This window comes from Osmerus mordax, chromosome 20 (assembly GCF_038355195.1).
Source record: "Osmerus mordax isolate fOsmMor3 chromosome 20, fOsmMor3.pri, whole genome shotgun sequence".
NCBI classification, from domain to species: Eukaryota; Metazoa; Chordata; class Actinopteri; order Osmeriformes; family Osmeridae; genus Osmerus; species Osmerus mordax.
Window position 1 is genome coordinate 14,035,385 of NC_090069.1, and position 18,120 is coordinate 14,053,504.

The window sequence follows — 18,120 nt, forward strand, 5'->3', positions numbered from 1 at the left end:
AGGATGCGGAGGTCGGTCTGGGTCGTCGTCATGGGAAGCCTAGTCATGTCTGTCCCACCCCACGGTCCGAAAAGTCTCCCCTCTGTCTTGTCCCTGTTAAGCTTGGCACCCGAAGCGAGGCCAAACCAGTCAGTCCGGTCCAGGGTCCTGTCTACGGATAAAAGGTCAGTGCATAAAATGTTGATGTCGTCCATGTATAAAATGCACTTGGCAGTCAGTCCCCCAGTCCCCGGGATCCCCAACCCACAAATGAGTTGGTCCCTTCTCAAGATCTGCGCCAGCGGCTCTATACAGCAGACATAGAGTAAGGGGGATAAGGGACACCCCTGACGGACGCCGCAGTTAACTTCCACTGCTTTGGATAAGAACCCGTTAACAAGGATTTTGCTGGTAATGTCCCCATACAGCAGTCCCACCCAAGCTAGGAATCTCCCCGGAAAACCCGCTTTTTGCAGTACCTTGAAAAGGTACTGGTGCGAGACCCGATCAAAGGCTTTCTCAAAATCTAAATTTAGGACTACTAGCCGAATGTTTCTGTCTCTCGCAAAACAGATGGCGTCTCTGATCAGTACCAGGCTGTCCGTGATCCTCCTTCCCGGGATGGCGCAGGCTTGATCCGGGTGGATCAAGTCCCCTAAAACACAAGACATACGAGAGGTTAAAATCTTGCTAAAAAGTTTACAGTCAACGTTTAAAAGAGTGATAGGTCGCCAGTTCTTTAGGTCCGCTTTGTCGTTTTTCTTGAATAAAAGGGATACAATGCCCATCCTAAAACTGTCAGGTAGTCGGTCGAGTCGTTCAAAGTCCTTAAAAACAGTCAACAGGTCGTGTCTTAAAATATCCCAAAAGGTCAGATAAAATTCCAGGGGGAGCCCGTCCTCGCCTGGGGATTTCCCTTTTTTAAAACATCTGATGTTTTTGTCCATTTCTAAAAGGGTAAAATCCTGGGATAAAAGCACGGTGTTTACAACTGTTTTGTCTAAAAAGCTTAAAACCTCGTCCATGACGTGATTAAAAACTTCTTTCTTTTCAAACAACTCATCATAAAATTCCTCCACCACCTTCGTAATCTGTTGTGTGTCAGTTTTTAAAATCCCATTTTTATCTTTGATACTCGTTAAAACATTGCTCCTGCTGATTATTTTCTTAAAAAAGTACCTGGTACATTTTTCTCCTTCCTCCAGGTCTCTCTCTTTGCTTCTTAAAATCACTCCTCTGCTCACCTCTTCCGCCATTAAAACCATTTCTTTTTTCACCTCTCTTATTTCATCGTTAAAATCCAGCCCTTCCTGTGTAAGTTTAAAATACCTCTCCAACCTCCTCTGCAGTCCCACCATGCGTCTCTCTGTTTTCTTTCTTTTTTCCCTCCCTTTCCGTTTAAAAAAAGTCTGTGTCCTATGTTTCACCATTTCCCACCACTGTGCTCGTGTTTCGAACATGTCTTGAAGGGTCTGCCAGTCCCTGAACCGCTCCCTGTATGACCTTGTTATCCCTTCGTCCTCCAACAGGGAGCAGTTCAGTTTCCACAGACCCTTCCCTACCGTCACACCCGAGGTTAGTGAAAGGGTGCACGTGAGCATACAGTGGTCCGAAAAGAATACCGGGGTTAATCTAGCATCGGTTGGGGGGGCGTCTCGGGTCAGTACGTAGTCAATGCGAGAGGCTCTGGTACCATCGCCACTGGACCAGGTGAAGCCCTCCTCTCTGGGATGCAGGGATCTAAAACAGTCAACTAATTTGAAATCCCTACAAAGTCCGTGTAATAAAACCGACGATTTGTCTACTTTAAAAAACTCTCCGGCTCCTTTCCTATCCTTCCTTGATAAAACACAGTTAAAATCCCCTCCCACCACTAGGGGATCCCTCCCTAGCAGGTGGGACTGCAGGTCATCTAAAAGGTCGCACCTCTCATTTTTGCTGCTAAAACCATACACATTTATCAGTTTAAAATCCTTCCCTAAAAAATTCAAATTCAGTAAGAGCATACGTCCGTTGTGTAAAACTGTGCTCCCCTTCACCAAGATGTGTGCATTTTTTATTAAAACCGCCACTCCATCGTTCTTGTTGTTATTTGATCCACTCCATACTGAGGGTCCATGGCTCCACTTACTCTCCCACTGTTGATAAAAGGTTTTAAAAGGCAGTCCACATTCTTGGATTAAAACAATATCTGTCTGTACAGTACTTAAAAAGGTTAAAATGGACTGGGCTCTAAAACCTGACTTAATGGATCTTACATTAAGAGTGGTGATTGTGAGTGCCATAAAAAGGATGAAGGGGGTTAAAGGGGACGTGCGCATTACTAAAACCAGGGAAGTGGGTTGGGTCTAAAAAAGGGGTGATCAATAAAACCAATAAAACAATAAAAGCAGAGGGTAATAATCAACAGTTAAAACAAGCACTAAAACCGGACCTACGAAATGTCAACACTCTCTTGCTCACTCTTAGTTTTCTTTTTGTGGGGGAGGCCCGAGCTCTCCTTAGGGGACGATGTGACCAGGTTTACATTTAAAAAAGACTTTTGGTTCGGAGAGCTAGAAGGAAATACCCTGGAAGAGGAATCTGACTCTTCAGAGCTCACTTCGGGCCTCCCCCTCTTCCCGGCGTGATCGATGTCAAAGGACAGATCTTTGTGTCTTTCTACCGCCGGGAGTTGGCCACATGGCATTAAAACCTCGCTTTCGCCACTTTCGGCCGAGTCACGGGAGTCAGAGGAGGAGGAGGCGCTGGCGGCCTCTCCTGGGCTCTCCCCCTCCTCCTCTTCGCGCTCTTCCTGCCTCCCGTGCTCGGCCTCCTGGTTTAAAATGTTTAAAATCGGGACCGTTCTCTGTGCCATTTCCTCCTCCTGCACCTCTTTCTCCGCTCTTTCTCTCTCCTTTTCCGCTCTTTGGCCCTCCGCCACCTTCACCATCATCTCTCTCACCGCCTCCTCCTCCGCCCTTTCCTTCTCCTTCTCCGCTTCCTTTTCCCTCTCTTCTCTGGCTGGTCCCGCCTGCTCCACGGACGCCCTGACCGTCCGGAGCTTGTTAGCGAAGGACTGAGGGCAGTCTCTGAACAGGTGGGAGAGCTCGCCACACAGGTTGCAAGCCCTCCCATTTGGGCACTCCGCGAAGGCGTGCCCCAACTCCCGACATTTCCCGCACACAATTTCCTGGCACGCCTCCGCGAGGTGCCCATGCTTCATACACTTTCTGCACAACTTTGGCTGTCCCTGGTAGTGTACGAAGCCCCTGTTCTCCCCCAACACGATCATTGAGGGTAACTGCCTCAGTCCTTCAAAACCTGTAGAATCTGGAACCTGCTGGATGGGTACTCTCCAAGACCCATTCCAAATGCCGTCCAGATCCCTTACTCTAACTGGAGCCCCTTTAACTGTGCAGTACCGTCTCAACCAAACACAGATATCTTCAGGGTTCACAGTCTCATTAAACATTCTGACAATCACCACTTTTAGTGTGTTGTCAGTCAGTTTCTCCAAGGCAAAGGAGCAGGTAATTTTCTCTCTGCTGTTCTCATATCTGGTCCAAAATTCTTTCAATGCATTTGCGGAGCTAAAACTGACATCGAAACCCTGCCCAGAGGGCAAGGCTAAGATGCAATTAAGCTCCGCCGGAGAGAACTTCAAAACCTTCTGCAGCAGGTTCCTGGAGAAGTCCAATCTGGACATCTCCAGTTTCTTCCCACCACCATCAAGTCTGAACATGAAACGGACACTGTTGTGCCTCCTCATGCCGGCACGGGCGGCCGACATTCTGGAGGCACAACAACAACAACAACAGTTAGACTAGGGGGTGGGGGTGACACAGCAAGTGGTAACAAGAGGGGGGGGGGGGCACACCAACACAAGAGGAGAGGGGAAGACAAACTGGTTGGGGGGAGGGATGGGGGGAGGGGGGGGTGGGGGGAAGGGGGGGACTTACAAACCAAGTGGGGGGTTACAAACAACAACTGGACAATACAAAAACTACCACCAACACCTAAATAAAATTCTCAAAGGGGGATTAAGGGACTGGCCGGGGAAAATGAAACCAAAACACTTAACAAGACTGAGGACAAAAATAAAACTAAAGTAACAATTAAACTAACCACAAGATGGAGACAAACACACTGACAGTACACGGAAAAACACTGACACCAATCGACAGGACACTCCCGCCACCAATCAGAGATTGGTGGCTAGGCTACACCAACAACACTAAAACTGATAAGAACAGATACTACACTTGATCTTAGCCAAAAGGCCGAGAAGCGATGACCGCATTATCGGACGCCCCCGGCGCGCGGACCCTCCGTGCACCACCTGGGCCGCTCGGTCACCACACCGAGAACGGCCGAAACCACGGAAGCGGAAAGCCCAGGCCAAAAGCCGCAGGACAAGCAGGGACGGAAGCGGAAAGCCCAGGCCAAAAGCCGCAGGACAAGCAGGGACGGAAGCGGAAAGCCCAGGCCAAAAGCCGCAGGACAAGCAGGGACGGAAGCGGAAAGCCCAGGCCAAAAGCCGCAGGACAAGCAGGGACGGAAGCGGAAAGCCCAGGCCAAAAGCCGCAGGACAAGCAGGGACGGAAGCGGAAAGCCCAGGCCAAAAGCCGCAGGACAAGCAGGGACGGAAGCGGAAAGCCCAGGCCAAAAGGCAACAGAATTGAAACAGCTACAGAAGAAGCAAAGACAAAACCTGCCTTACCCGCAGGCACGCACCTAACCCCAAAGCCAACCTCACCCTGCTTTTGTCACACGTCCATCAGGCTCTGCCCTCCCTCGGGCAAAGCCTCCCAAAAATACCACGTTCCACTCGTCGGCGCTCCCCTCCACGGAAGTCTTTAGTAAAAGGCGAAAGGCTTGTGCGTGCTGAAGGGGAACCAGAGCGTCGATTTGAAACGACCCAAACGGCCTACCCCCAACCCCTCCGTTGGCCCTGACTCACCCGTCCGCGGGGGCGAACCGGGGAGAACCGGGGCGAACCGCATCCTTCTCGGGAAAAAAAAGGCGCGGAAACGCCACGGGCCGCAGAGGGGCTCGGCCCGCCCGCTTGGCTTTTCCTTACCGCACTTTCTCCATTTCATTGATGGCTTTTTCTCCATTAAGATCCGTACGCGTTTATCGTATGCGCCTTCCAGCCAGTCCACTCCGTGTTGGTGTCGACTGACACGGCGATAAAAAACTCATTCCGATTGCCTTCCAGTTTTTCACCTCGGCCCCGCTGAATGTCAGCCAGCTCTCTCTCTCTCTCTCTCTCTCTCTCTCTCTCTCTCTCTCTCTCTGTCACTCACTCACTCACTCAGTCACTCACTCACTCAGTCACTCACTCACTCAGTCACTCCCTTTTTTTTTTTTTTTTTTTTTTTTTTTTTATATCTAAAAGGGCGGGAAAACGCCACCGGCCGACAGGGCTCCGCCCACACCCCCTTTTCACCCCGTTTTTTTGGTAGGGATCGCTTGTTTCGCTTTGTTGGCCCCCCCCCCCCTTTTGAGGGTTTTTTGACCCTCACCCCAAAAACCCTAGCCCTAACCTAAACCCCTCTCCCCCAAACCTCAATCATTCAGACGTTCCCCTCCCTCCCTCCCTCCCTCCCTCCCTCCCTAGCTTTTCTCTTTGACACGCTTAGAAAGATTGCACCCTTCCCGGAGACGCTGCAATACCGGGGCGATGCGCGGAGCGGACGGAGCGAGCCCCTGTTCCGACTCCCTGTTGCAAAAATCCGTTTAATATGTTGTCCTCGCATGGAGGACATATCAGATATTAAACTGATAAGAACAGATTTTTCTTTTGAGAAAAATTTATTGGTTCTCACCGTTGACAGTTCATAAAAACAATTCGTTTTACATGTCTTTTCTTTTCTTAAAAGGTACATTAATTACAGGGCATAGGGGGCGCTAAAACACTGGTGTAATTACTTTAAAAGCACTGAATCGAAATCGTAGTTAAAAAGTGCCCGCTAAAACAACAAGGTGATCATGAATAAATACAGCAGTGTTAAAAAGCCATAAAAGAATGTACACTTGGTTAAGACATCTTTAAAGGAATGTTTTACAATGTGTCTTTAAAAATGTGACGTGTGTGTGTGACTATGTGTGTGTGTGTGCGTATGTGGCTATGTGTCTTGTGTGGCTATGTGAGTGTGTGTGTGTGAGTGCATTTAAAAGTTCTGTTCCTCAATTGTGCAGGACCGGGATGAGCTTGTCTGGCTTGCCTCTACCTGCCCCGCTGAACAAGCCACCGAGTCCTCCCCCTCCGGGGCCCAGCGGAGATCCTCGACCTGGGCAGCCATTCCGGCGCAGCCAGGCCGCTGCCGCCCGGACCACTTCACGTGGAGGGGGGCCCCTTCCGTATGGCGCGTGGGATGTACCACCCGAGGGTCTCTGCAGCCAGTTCCGCCGCTGCCTGGGTGGACATCTCCACGCGCTTCCCCGCCAGCAGGTTCCTGGAGGTCCAGAGGGCTTCTTTGAAGCATGTCAGGGTGAGCCAGAGTTGGCGGAATTGTCCAGATGTCATGGTCCTCTGGCTCACCCCGTAGAGCACCAGCTGTGCGTTTAGGACCTCCCCTGCCGGCAGGCACGGGGTTATCAGGGGCCCCGCCAGGATCCACAGGTCCCGGGCGGCACTGCACTCCCAGAGCAGGTGCCTCACGGTCTCCTCTCCGCCACAAGTCGGCCGCGGGCACCTGGATGTCGTCGCCAGCCTCCGGGAGTGCATGACGGCTCTGACCGGGAGGATCTCATGGGCCACCATCCAGGAGAGGTCTCGGTGCTTGTTCAGCAGGGCAGGGTGGCTCACGTTCCGCCAGACCGTGGCCGACTCACCCAGGGCGAGTCGGCGCACTCGGGTCACTTCCTCCCGTTCCTGCACAAGAGAGAGAACAGAGCGGTGTTTGGTTAAAACGGTGAGTGGTTCTTTCTCTAAAATGTGTGTCTTTAAAAACGTCTTAATAAAAAGGTAGGCCGGGGGGAGGTTAAAAGACACTGGCGTCCTCAGGTCTTTCGGGATCCACTGCAGGTGCCTGAGGTAGGACCCCATCCAGAATCTGGTCAGGGCCGCGGTCTTGTGGTTTCCGGATGGGGTCGTCGCCAGTGCCAGGTGGAGTGCGGTGTACCGGCTACCAAAGAACACTTTAAAATCCGGGAGTCCCTTCCCTCCGTTTCGTGGGGCTCTCTTCACTACATCTCTTTTCAGGCGCTCCCACTTGGACCCCCAGATGAAATAAAACACCATCCTGTCGAGGACTAAAAGAATGGGTTTGGGGGGGATAAAAACAGAACCGATCAATAAGAACAAGGGTAAAATCACTGCTTTGATGATTAAAACCTTGCCTTCAAATGTCAGTCGTCTGAGTCCCCAGAACGTCAGTCTCTGTCGGGTTTTTGTCAGTAAGCCCTCCCAGTTTCCGCTCCCTCCCCCCTCCCGGTCGAACTGTACCCCGAGGATGCGGAGGTCGGTCTGGGTCGTCGTCATGGGAAGCCTAGTCATGTCTGTCCCACCCCACGGTCCGAAAAGTCTCCCCTCTGTCTTGTCCCTGTTAAGCTTGGCACCCGAAGCGAGGCCAAACCAGTCAGTCCGGTCCAGGGTCCTGTCTACGGATAAAAGGTCAGTGCATAAAATGTTGATGTCGTCCATGTATAAAATGCACTTGGCAGTCAGTCCCCCAGTCCCCGGGATCCCCAACCCACAAATGAGTTGGTCCCTTCTCAAGATCTGCGCCAGCGGCTCTATACAGCAGACATAGAGTAAGGGGGATAAGGGACACCCCTGACGGACGCCGCAGTTAACTTCCACTGCTTTGGATAAGAACCCGTTAACAAGGATTTTGCTGGTAATGTCCCCATACAGCAGTCCCACCCAAGCTAGGAATCTCCCCGGAAAACCCGCTTTTTGCAGTACCTTGAAAAGGTACTGGTGCGAGACCCGATCAAAGGCTTTCTCAAAATCTAAATTTAGGACTACTAGCCGAATGTTTCTGTCTCTCGCAAAACAGATGGCGTCTCTGATCAGTACCAGGCTGTCCGTGATCCTCCTTCCCGGGATGGCGCAGGCTTGATCCGGGTGGATCAAGTCCCCTAAAACACAAGACATACGAGAGGTTAAAATCTTGCTAAAAAGTTTACAGTCAACGTTTAAAAGAGTGATAGGTCGCCAGTTCTTTAGGTCCGCTTTGTCGTTTTTCTTGAATAAAAGGGATACAATGCCCATCCTAAAACTGTCAGGTAGTCGGTCGAGTCGTTCAAAGTCCTTAAAAACAGTCAACAGGTCGTGTCTTAAAATATCCCAAAAGGTCAGATAAAATTCCAGGGGGAGCCCGTCCTCGCCTGGGGATTTCCCTTTTTTAAAACATCTGATGTTTTTGTCCATTTCTAAAAGGGTAAAATCCTGGGATAAAAGCACGGTGTTTACAACTGTTTTGTCTAAAAAGCTTAAAACCTCGTCCATGACGTGATTAAAAACTTCTTTCTTTTCAAACAACTCATCATAAAATTCCTCCACCACCTTCGTAATCTGTTGTGTGTCAGTTTTTAAAATCCCATTTTTATCTTTGATACTCGTTAAAACATTGCTCCTGCTGATTATTTTCTTAAAAAAGTACCTGGTACATTTTTCTCCTTCCTCCAGGTCTCTCTCTTTGCTTCTTAAAATCACTCCTCTGCTCACCTCTTCCGCCATTAAAACCATTTCTTTTTTCACCTCTCTTATTTCATCGTTAAAATCCAGCCCTTCCTGTGTAAGTTTAAAATACCTCTCCAACCTCCTCTGCAGTCCCACCATGCGTCTCTCTGTTTTCTTTCTTTTTTCCCTCCCTTTCCGTTTAAAAAAAGTCTGTGTCCTATGTTTCACCATTTCCCACCACTGTGCTCGTGTTTCGAACATGTCTTGAAGGGTCTGCCAGTCCCTGAACCGCTCCCTGTATGACCTTGTTATCCCTTCGTCCTCCAACAGGGAGCAGTTCAGTTTCCACAGACCCTTCCCTACCGTCACACCCGAGGTTAGTGAAAGGGTGCACGTGAGCATACAGTGGTCCGAAAAGAATACCGGGGTTAATCTAGCATCGGTTGGGGGGGCGTCTCGGGTCAGTACGTAGTCAATGCGAGAGGCTCTGGTACCATCGCCACTGGACCAGGTGAAGCCCTCCTCTCTGGGATGCAGGGATCTAAAACAGTCAACTAATTTGAAATCCCTACAAAGTCCGTGTAATAAAACCGACGATTTGTCTACTTTAAAAAACTCTCCGGCTCCTTTCCTATCCTTCCTTGATAAAACACAGTTAAAATCCCCTCCCACCACTAGGGGATCCCTCCCTAGCAGGTGGGACTGCAGGTCATCTAAAAGGTCGCACCTCTCATTTTTGCTGCTAAAACCATACACATTTATCAGTTTAAAATCCTTCCCTAAAAAATTCAAATTCAGTAAGAGCATACGTCCGTTGTGTAAAACTGTGCTCCCCTTCACCAAGATGTGTGCATTTTTTATTAAAACCGCCACTCCATCGTTCTTGTTGTTATTTGATCCACTCCATACTGAGGGTCCATGGCTCCACTTACTCTCCCACTGTTGATAAAAGGTTTTAAAAGGCAGTCCACATTCTTGGATTAAAACAATATCTGTCTGTACAGTACTTAAAAAGGTTAAAATGGACTGGGCTCTAAAACCTGACTTAATGGATCTTACATTAAGAGTGGTGATTGTGAGTGCCATAAAAAGGATGAAGGGGGTTAAAGGGGACGTGCGCATTACTAAAACCAGGGAAGTGGGTTGGGTCTAAAAAAGGGGTGATCAATAAAACCAATAAAACAATAAAAGCAGAGGGTAATAATCAACAGTTAAAACAAGCACTAAAACCGGACCTACGAAATGTCAACACTCTCTTGCTCACTCTTAGTTTTCTTTTTGTGGGGGAGGCCCGAGCTCTCCTTAGGGGACGATGTGACCAGGTTTACATTTAAAAAAGACTTTTGGTTCGGAGAGCTAGAAGGAAATACCCTGGAAGAGGAATCTGACTCTTCAGAGCTCACTTCGGGCCTCCCCCTCTTCCCGGCGTGATCGATGTCAAAGGACAGATCTTTGTGTCTTTCTACCGCCGGGAGTTGGCCACATGGCATTAAAACCTCGCTTTCGCCACTTTCGGCCGAGTCACGGGAGTCAGAGGAGGAGGAGGCGCTGGCGGCCTCTCCTGGGCTCTCCCCCTCCTCCTCTTCGCGCTCTTCCTGCCTCCCGTGCTCGGCCTCCTGGTTTAAAATGTTTAAAATCGGGACCGTTCTCTGTGCCATTTCCTCCTCCTGCACCTCTTTCTCCGCTCTTTCTCTCTCCTTTTCCGCTCTTTGGCCCTCCGCCACCTTCACCATCATCTCTCTCACCGCCTCCTCCTCCGCCCTTTCCTTCTCCTTCTCCGCTTCCTTTTCCCTCTCTTCTCTGGCTGGTCCCGCCTGCTCCACGGACGCCCTGACCGTCCGGAGCTTGTTAGCGAAGGACTGAGGGCAGTCTCTGAACAGGTGGGAGAGCTCGCCACACAGGTTGCAAGCCCTCCCATTTGGGCACTCCGCGAAGGCGTGCCCCAACTCCCGACATTTCCCGCACACAATTTCCTGGCACGCCTCCGCGAGGTGCCCATGCTTCATACACTTTCTGCACAACTTTGGCTGTCCCTGGTAGTGTACGAAGCCCCTGTTCTCCCCCAACACGATCATTGAGGGTAACTGCCTCAGTCCTTCAAAACCTGTAGAATCTGGAACCTGCTGGATGGGTACTCTCCAAGACCCATTCCAAATGCCGTCCAGATCCCTTACTCTAACTGGAGCCCCTTTAACTGTGCAGTACCGTCTCAACCAAACACAGATATCTTCAGGGTTCACAGTCTCATTAAACATTCTGACAATCACCACTTTTAGTGTGTTGTCAGTCAGTTTCTCCAAGGCAAAGGAGCAGGTAATTTTCTCTCTGCTGTTCTCATATCTGGTCCAAAATTCTTTCAATGCATTTGCGGAGCTAAAACTGACATCGAAACCCTGCCCAGAGGGCAAGGCTAAGATGCAATTAAGCTCCGCCGGAGAGAACTTCAAAACCTTCTGCAGCAGGTTCCTGGAGAAGTCCAATCTGGACATCTCCAGTTTCTTCCCACCACCATCAAGTCTGAACATGAAACGGACACTGTTGTGCCTCCTCATGCCGGCACGGGCGGCCGACATTCTGGAGGCACAACAACAACAACAACAGTTAGACTAGGGGGTGGGGGTGACACAGCAAGTGGTAACAAGAGGGGGGGGGGGGCACACCAACACAAGAGGAGAGGGGAAGACAAACTGGTTGGGGGGAGGGATGGGGGGAGGGGGGGGTGGGGGGAAGGGGGGGACTTACAAACCAAGTGGGGGGTTACAAACAACAACTGGACAATACAAAAACTACCACCAACACCTAAATAAAATTCTCAAAGGGGGATTAAGGGACTGGCCGGGGAAAATGAAACCAAAACACTTAACAAGACTGAGGACAAAAATAAAACTAAAGTAACAATTAAACTAACCACAAGATGGAGACAAACACACTGACAGTACACGGAAAAACACTGACACCAATCGACAGGACACTCCCGCCACCAATCAGAGATTGGTGGCTAGGCTACACCAACAACACTAAAACTGATAAGAACAGATACTACACTTGATCTTAGCCAAAAGGCCGAGAAGCGATGACCGCATTATCGGACGCCCCCGGCGCGCGGACCCTCCGTGCACCACCTGGGCCGCTCGGTCACCACACCGAGAACGGCCGAAACCACGGAAGCGGAAAGCCCAGGCCAAAAGCCGCAGGACAAGCAGGGACGGAAGCGGAAAGCCCAGGCCAAAAGCCGCAGGACAAGCAGGGACGGAAGCGGAAAGCCCAGGCCAAAAGCCGCAGGACAAGCAGGGACGGAAGCGGAAAGCCCAGGCCAAAAGCCGCAGGACAAGCAGGGACGGAAGCGGAAAGCCCAGGCCAAAAGCCGCAGGACAAGCAGGGACGGAAGCGGAAAGCCCAGGCCAAAAGCCGCAGGACAAGCAGGGACGGAAGCGGAAAGCCCAGGCCAAAAGGCAACAGAATTGAAACAGCTACAGAAGAAGCAAAGACAAAACCTGCCTTACCCGCAGGCACGCACCTAACCCCAAAGCCAACCTCACCCTGCTTTTGTCACACGTCCATCAGGCTCTGCCCTCCCTCGGGCAAAGCCTCCCAAAAATACCACGTTCCACTCGTCGGCGCTCCCCTCCACGGAAGTCTTTAGTAAAAGGCGAAAGGCTTGTGCGTGCTGAAGGGGAACCAGAGCGTCGATTTGAAACGACCCAAACGGCCTACCCCCAACCCCTCCGTTGGCCCTGACTCACCCGTCCGCGGGGGCGAACCGGGGAGAACCGGGGCGAACCGCATCCTTCTCGGGAAAAAAAAGGCGCGGAAACGCCACGGGCCGCAGAGGGGCTCGGCCCGCCCGCTTGGCTTTTCCTTACCGCACTTTCTCCATTTCATTGATGGCTTTTTCTCCATTAAGATCCGTACGCGTTTATCGTATGCGCCTTCCAGCCAGTCCACTCCGTGTTGGTGTCGACTGACACGGCGATAAAAAACTCATTCCGATTGCCTTCCAGTTTTTCACCTCGGCCCCGCTGAATGTCAGCCAGCTCTCTCTCTCTCTCTCTCTCTCTCTCTCTCTCTCTCTCTCTCTCTGTCACTCACTCACTCACTCAGTCACTCACTCACTCAGTCACTCACTCACTCAGTCACTCCCTTTTTTTTTTTTTTTTTTTTTTTTTTTTTATATCTAAAAGGGCGGGAAAACGCCACCGGCCGACAGGGCTCCGCCCACACCCCCTTTTCACCCCGTTTTTTTGGTAGGGATCGCTTGTTTCGCTTTGTTGGCCCCCCCCCCCCTTTTGAGGGTTTTTTGACCCTCACCCCAAAAACCCTAGCCCTAACCTAAACCCCTCTCCCCCAAACCTCAATCATTCAGACGTTCCCCTCCCTCCCTCCCTCCCTCCCTCCCTCCCTAGCTTTTCTCTTTGACACGCTTAGAAAGATTGCACCCTTCCCGGAGACGCTGCAATACCGGGGCGATGCGCGGAGCGGACGGAGCGAGCCCCTGTTCCGACTCCCTGTTGCAAAAATCCGTTTAATATGTTGTCCTCGCATGGAGGACATATCAGATATTAAACTGATAAGAACAGATTTTTCTTTTGAGAAAAATTTATTGGTTCTCACCGTTGACAGTTCATAAAAACAATTCGTTTTACATGTCTTTTCTTTTCTTAAAAGGTACATTAATTACAGGGCATAGGGGGCGCTAAAACACTGGTGTAATTACTTTAAAAGCACTGAATCGAAATCGTAGTTAAAAAGTGCCCGCTAAAACAACAAGGTGATCATGAATAAATACAGCAGTGTTAAAAAGCCATAAAAGAATGTACACTTGGTTAAGACATCTTTAAAGGAATGTTTTACAATGTGTCTTTAAAAATGTGACGTGTGTGTGTGACTATGTGTGTGTGTGTGCGTATGTGGCTATGTGTCTTGTGTGGCTATGTGAGTGTGTGTGTGTGAGTGCATTTAAAAGTTCTGTTCCTCAATTGTGCAGGACCGGGATGAGCTTGTCTGGCTTGCCTCTACCTGCCCCGCTGAACAAGCCACCGAGTCCTCCCCCTCCGGGGCCCAGCGGAGATCCTCGACCTGGGCAGCCATTCCGGCGCAGCCAGGCCGCTGCCGCCCGGACCACTTCACGTGGAGGGGGGCCCCTTCCGTATGGCGCGTGGGATGTACCACCCGAGGGTCTCTGCAGCCAGTTCCGCCGCTGCCTGGGTGGACATCTCCACGCGCTTCCCCGCCAGCAGGTTCCTGGAGGTCCAGAGGGCTTCTTTGAAGCATGTCAGGGTGAGCCAGAGTTGGCGGAATTGTCCAGATGTCATGGTCCTCTGGCTCACCCCGTAGAGCACCAGCTGTGCGTTTAGGACCTCCCCTGCCGGCAGGCACGGGGTTATCAGGGGCCCCGCCAGGATCCACAGGTCCCGGGCGGCACTGCACTCCCAGAGCAGGTGCCTCACGGTCTCCTCTCCGCCACAAGTCGGCCGCGGGCACCTGGATGTCGTCGCCAGCCTCCGGGAGTGCATGACGGCTCTGACCGGGAGGATCTCATGGGCCACCATCCAGGAGAGGTCTCGGTGCTTGTTCAGCAGGGCAGGGTGGCTCACGTTCCGCCAGACCGTGGCCGACTCACCCAGGGCGAGTCGGCGCACTCGGGTCACTTCCTCCCGTTCCTGCACAAGAGAGAGAACAGAGCGGTGTTTGGTTAAAACGGTGAGTGGTTCTTTCTCTAAAATGTGTGTCTTTAAAAACGTCTTAATAAAAAGGTAGGCCGGGGGGAGGTTAAAAGACACTGGCGTCCTCAGGTCTTTCGGGATCCACTGCAGGTGCCTGAGGTAGGACCCCATCCAGAATCTGGTCAGGGCCGCGGTCTTGTGGTTTCCGGATGGGGTCGTCGCCAGTGCCAGGTGGAGTGCGGTGTACCGGCTACCAAAGAACACTTTAAAATCCGGGAGTCCCTTCCCTCCGTTTCGTGGGGCTCTCTTCACTACATCTCTTTTCAGGCGCTCCCACTTGGACCCCCAGATGAAATAAAACACCATCCTGTCGAGGACTAAAAGAATGGGTTTGGGGGGGATAAAAACAGAACCGATCAATAAGAACAAGGGTAAAATCACTGCTTTGATGATTAAAACCTTGCCTTCAAATGTCAGTCGTCTGAGTCCCCAGAACGTCAGTCTCTGTCGGGTTTTTGTCAGTAAGCCCTCCCAGTTTCCGCTCCCTCCCCCCTCCCGGTCGAACTGTACCCCGAGGATGCGGAGGTCGGTCTGGGTCGTCGTCATGGGAAGCCTAGTCATGTCTGTCCCACCCCACGGTCCGAAAAGTCTCCCCTCTGTCTTGTCCCTGTTAAGCTTGGCACCCGAAGCGAGGCCAAACCAGTCAGTCCGGTCCAGGGTCCTGTCTACGGATAAAAGGTCAGTGCATAAAATGTTGATGTCGTCCATGTATAAAATGCACTTGGCAGTCAGTCCCCCAGTCCCCGGGATCCCCAACCCACAAATGAGTTGGTCCCTTCTCAAGATCTGCGCCAGCGGCTCTATACAGCAGACATAGAGTAAGGGGGATAAGGGACACCCCTGACGGACGCCGCAGTTAACTTCCACTGCTTTGGATAAGAACCCGTTAACAAGGATTTTGCTGGTAATGTCCCCATACAGCAGTCCCACCCAAGCTAGGAATCTCCCCGGAAAACCCGCTTTTTGCAGTACCTTGAAAAGGTACTGGTGCGAGACCCGATCAAAGGCTTTCTCAAAATCTAAATTTAGGACTACTAGCCGAATGTTTCTGTCTCTCGCAAAACAGATGGCGTCTCTGATCAGTACCAGGCTGTCCGTGATCCTCCTTCCCGGGATGGCGCAGGCTTGATCCGGGTGGATCAAGTCCCCTAAAACACAAGACATACGAGAGGTTAAAATCTTGCTAAAAAGTTTACAGTCAACGTTTAAAAGAGTGATAGGTCGCCAGTTCTTTAGGTCCGCTTTGTCGTTTTTCTTGAATAAAAGGGATACAATGCCCATCCTAAAACTGTCAGGTAGTCGGTCGAGTCGTTCAAAGTCCTTAAAAACAGTCAACAGGTCGTGTCTTAAAATATCCCAAAAGGTCAGATAAAATTCCAGGGGGAGCCCGTCCTCGCCTGGGGATTTCCCTTTTTTAAAACATCTGATGTTTTTGTCCATTTCTAAAAGGGTAAAATCCTGGGATAAAAGCACGGTGTTTACAACTGTTTTGTCTAAAAAGCTTAAAACCTCGTCCATGACGTGATTAAAAACTTCTTTCTTTTCAAACAACTCATCATAAAATTCCTCCACCACCTTCGTAATCTGTTGTGTGTCAGTTTTTAAAATCCCATTTTTATCTTTGATACTCGTTAAAACATTGCTCCTGCTGATTATTTTCTTAAAAAAGTACCTGGTACATTTTTCTCCTTCCTCCAGGTCTCTCTCTTTGCTTCTTAAAATCACTCCTCTGCTCACCTCTTCCGCCATTAAAACCATTTCTTTTTTCACCTCTCTTATTTCATCGTTAAAATCCAGCCCTTCCTGTGTAAGTTTAAAATACCTCTCCAACCTCCTCTGCAGTCCCACCATGCGTCTCTCTGTTTTCTTTCTTTTTTCCCTCCCTTTCCGTTTAAAAAAAGTCTGTGTCCTATGTTTCACCATTTCCCACCACTGTGCTCGTGTTTCGAACATGTCTTGAAGGGTCTGCCAGTCCCTGAACCGCTCCCTGTATGACCTTGTTATCCCTTCGTCCTCCAACAGGGAGCAGTTCAGTTTCCACAGACCCTTCCCTACCGTCACACCCGAGGTTAGTGAAAGGGTGCACGTGAGCATACAGTGGTCCGAAAAGAATACCGGGGTTAATCTAGCATCGGTTGGGGGGGCGTCTCGGGTCAGTACGTAGTCAATGCGAGAGGCTCTGGTACCATCGCCACTGGACCAGGTGAAGCCCTCCTCTCTGGGATGCAGGGATCTAAAACAGTCAACTAATTTGAAATCCCTACAAAGTCCGTGTAATAAAACCGACGATTTGTCTACTTTAAAAAACTCTCCGGCTCCTTTCCTATCCTTCCTTGATAAAACACAGTTAAAATCCCCTCCCACCACTAGGGGATCCCTCCCTAGCAGGTGGGACTGCAGGTCATCTAAAAGGTCGCACCTCTCATTTTTGCTGCTAAAACCATACACATTTATCAGTTTAAAATCCTTCCCTAAAAAATTCAAATTCAGTAAGAGCATACGTCCGTTGTGTAAAACTGTGCTCCCCTTCACCAAGATGTGTGCATTTTTTATTAAAACCGCCACTCCATCGTTCTTGTTGTTATTTGATCCACTCCATACTGAGGGTCCATGGCTCCACTTACTCTCCCACTGTTGATAAAAGGTTTTAAAAGGCAGTCCACATTCTTGGATTAAAACAATATCTGTCTGTACAGTACTTAAAAAGGTTAAAATGGACTGGGCTCTAAAACCTGACTTAATGGATCTTACATTAAGAGTGGTGATTGTGAGTGCCATAAAAAGGATGAAGGGGGTTAAAGGGGACGTGCGCATTACTAAAACCAGGGAAGTGGGTTGGGTCTAAAAAAGGGGTGATCAATAAAACCAATAAAACAATAAAAGCAGAGGGTAATAATCAACAGTTAAAACAAGCACTAAAACCGGACCTACGAAATGTCAACACTCTCTTGCTCACTCTTAGTTTTCTTTTTGTGGGGGAGGCCCGAGCTCTCCTTAGGGGACGATGTGACCAGGTTTACATTTAAAAAAGACTTTTGGTTCGGAGAGCTAGAAGGAAATACCCTGGAAGAGGAATCTGACTCTTCAGAGCTCACTTCGGGCCTCCCCCTCTTCCCGGCGTGATCGATGTCAAAGGACAGATCTTTGTGTCTTTCTACCGCCGGGAGTTGGCCACATGGCATTAAAACCTCGCTTTCGCCACTTTCGGCCGAGTCACGGGAGTCAGAGGAGGAGGAGGCGCTGGCGGCCTCTCCTGGGCTCTCCCCCTCCTCCTCTTCGCGCTCTTCCTGCCTCCCGTGCTCGGCCTCCTGGTTTAAAATGTTTAAAATCGGGACCGTTCTCTGTGCCATTTCCTCCTCCTGCACCTCTTTCTCCGCTCTTTCTCTCTCCTTTTCCGCTCTTTGGCCCTCCGCCACCTTCACCATCATCTCTCTCACCGCCTCCTCCTCCGCCCTTTCCTTCTCCTTCTCCGCTTCCTTTTCCCTCTCTTCTCTGGCTGGTCCCGCCTGCTCCACGGACGCCCTGACCGTCCGGAGCTTGTTAGCGAAGGACTGAGGGCAGTCTCTGAACAGGTGGGAGAGCTCGCCACACAGGTTGCAAGCCCTCCCATTTGGGCACTCCGCGAAGGCGTGCCCCAACTCCCGACATTTCCCGCACACAATTTCCTGGCACGCCTCCGCGAGGTGCCCATGCTTCATACACTTTCTGCACAACTTTGGCTGTCCCTGGTAGTGTACGAAGCCCCTGTTCTCCCCCAACACGATCATTGAGGGTAACTGCCTCAGTCCTTCAAAACCTGTAGAA

At 50.6% G+C, this 18,120-nt stretch overlaps 2 non-coding genes and 4 pseudogenes across 2 annotated transcripts; all 6 read right to left on the minus strand.

Moving 5' to 3' along the window:
- Positions 1-4,144: 4,144 nt before the first annotated feature.
- LOC136964643 (U2 spliceosomal RNA) lies at positions 4,145-4,253 on the minus strand (annotated as a pseudogene).
- Positions 4,254-4,747: 494 nt separating this feature from the next.
- LOC136964767 (U5 spliceosomal RNA) lies at positions 4,748-4,865 on the minus strand. The gene has a single exon (XR_010879218.1). It is a non-coding gene; the product is annotated as a U5 spliceosomal RNA (small nuclear RNA).
- Positions 4,866-5,603: 738 nt separating this feature from the next.
- LOC136964612 (U2 spliceosomal RNA) lies at positions 5,604-5,779 on the minus strand (annotated as a pseudogene).
- Positions 5,780-11,559: 5,780 nt separating this feature from the next.
- On the minus strand, positions 11,560-11,668 carry LOC136964644 (U2 spliceosomal RNA; annotated as a pseudogene).
- A 494-nt stretch (positions 11,669-12,162) lies between these two features.
- Positions 12,163-12,280, minus strand: LOC136964768 (U5 spliceosomal RNA). The gene has a single exon (XR_010879219.1). It is a non-coding gene; the product is annotated as a U5 spliceosomal RNA (small nuclear RNA).
- A 738-nt stretch (positions 12,281-13,018) lies between these two features.
- On the minus strand, positions 13,019-13,194 carry LOC136964613 (U2 spliceosomal RNA; annotated as a pseudogene).
- Positions 13,195-18,120: the final 4,926 nt, after the last annotated feature.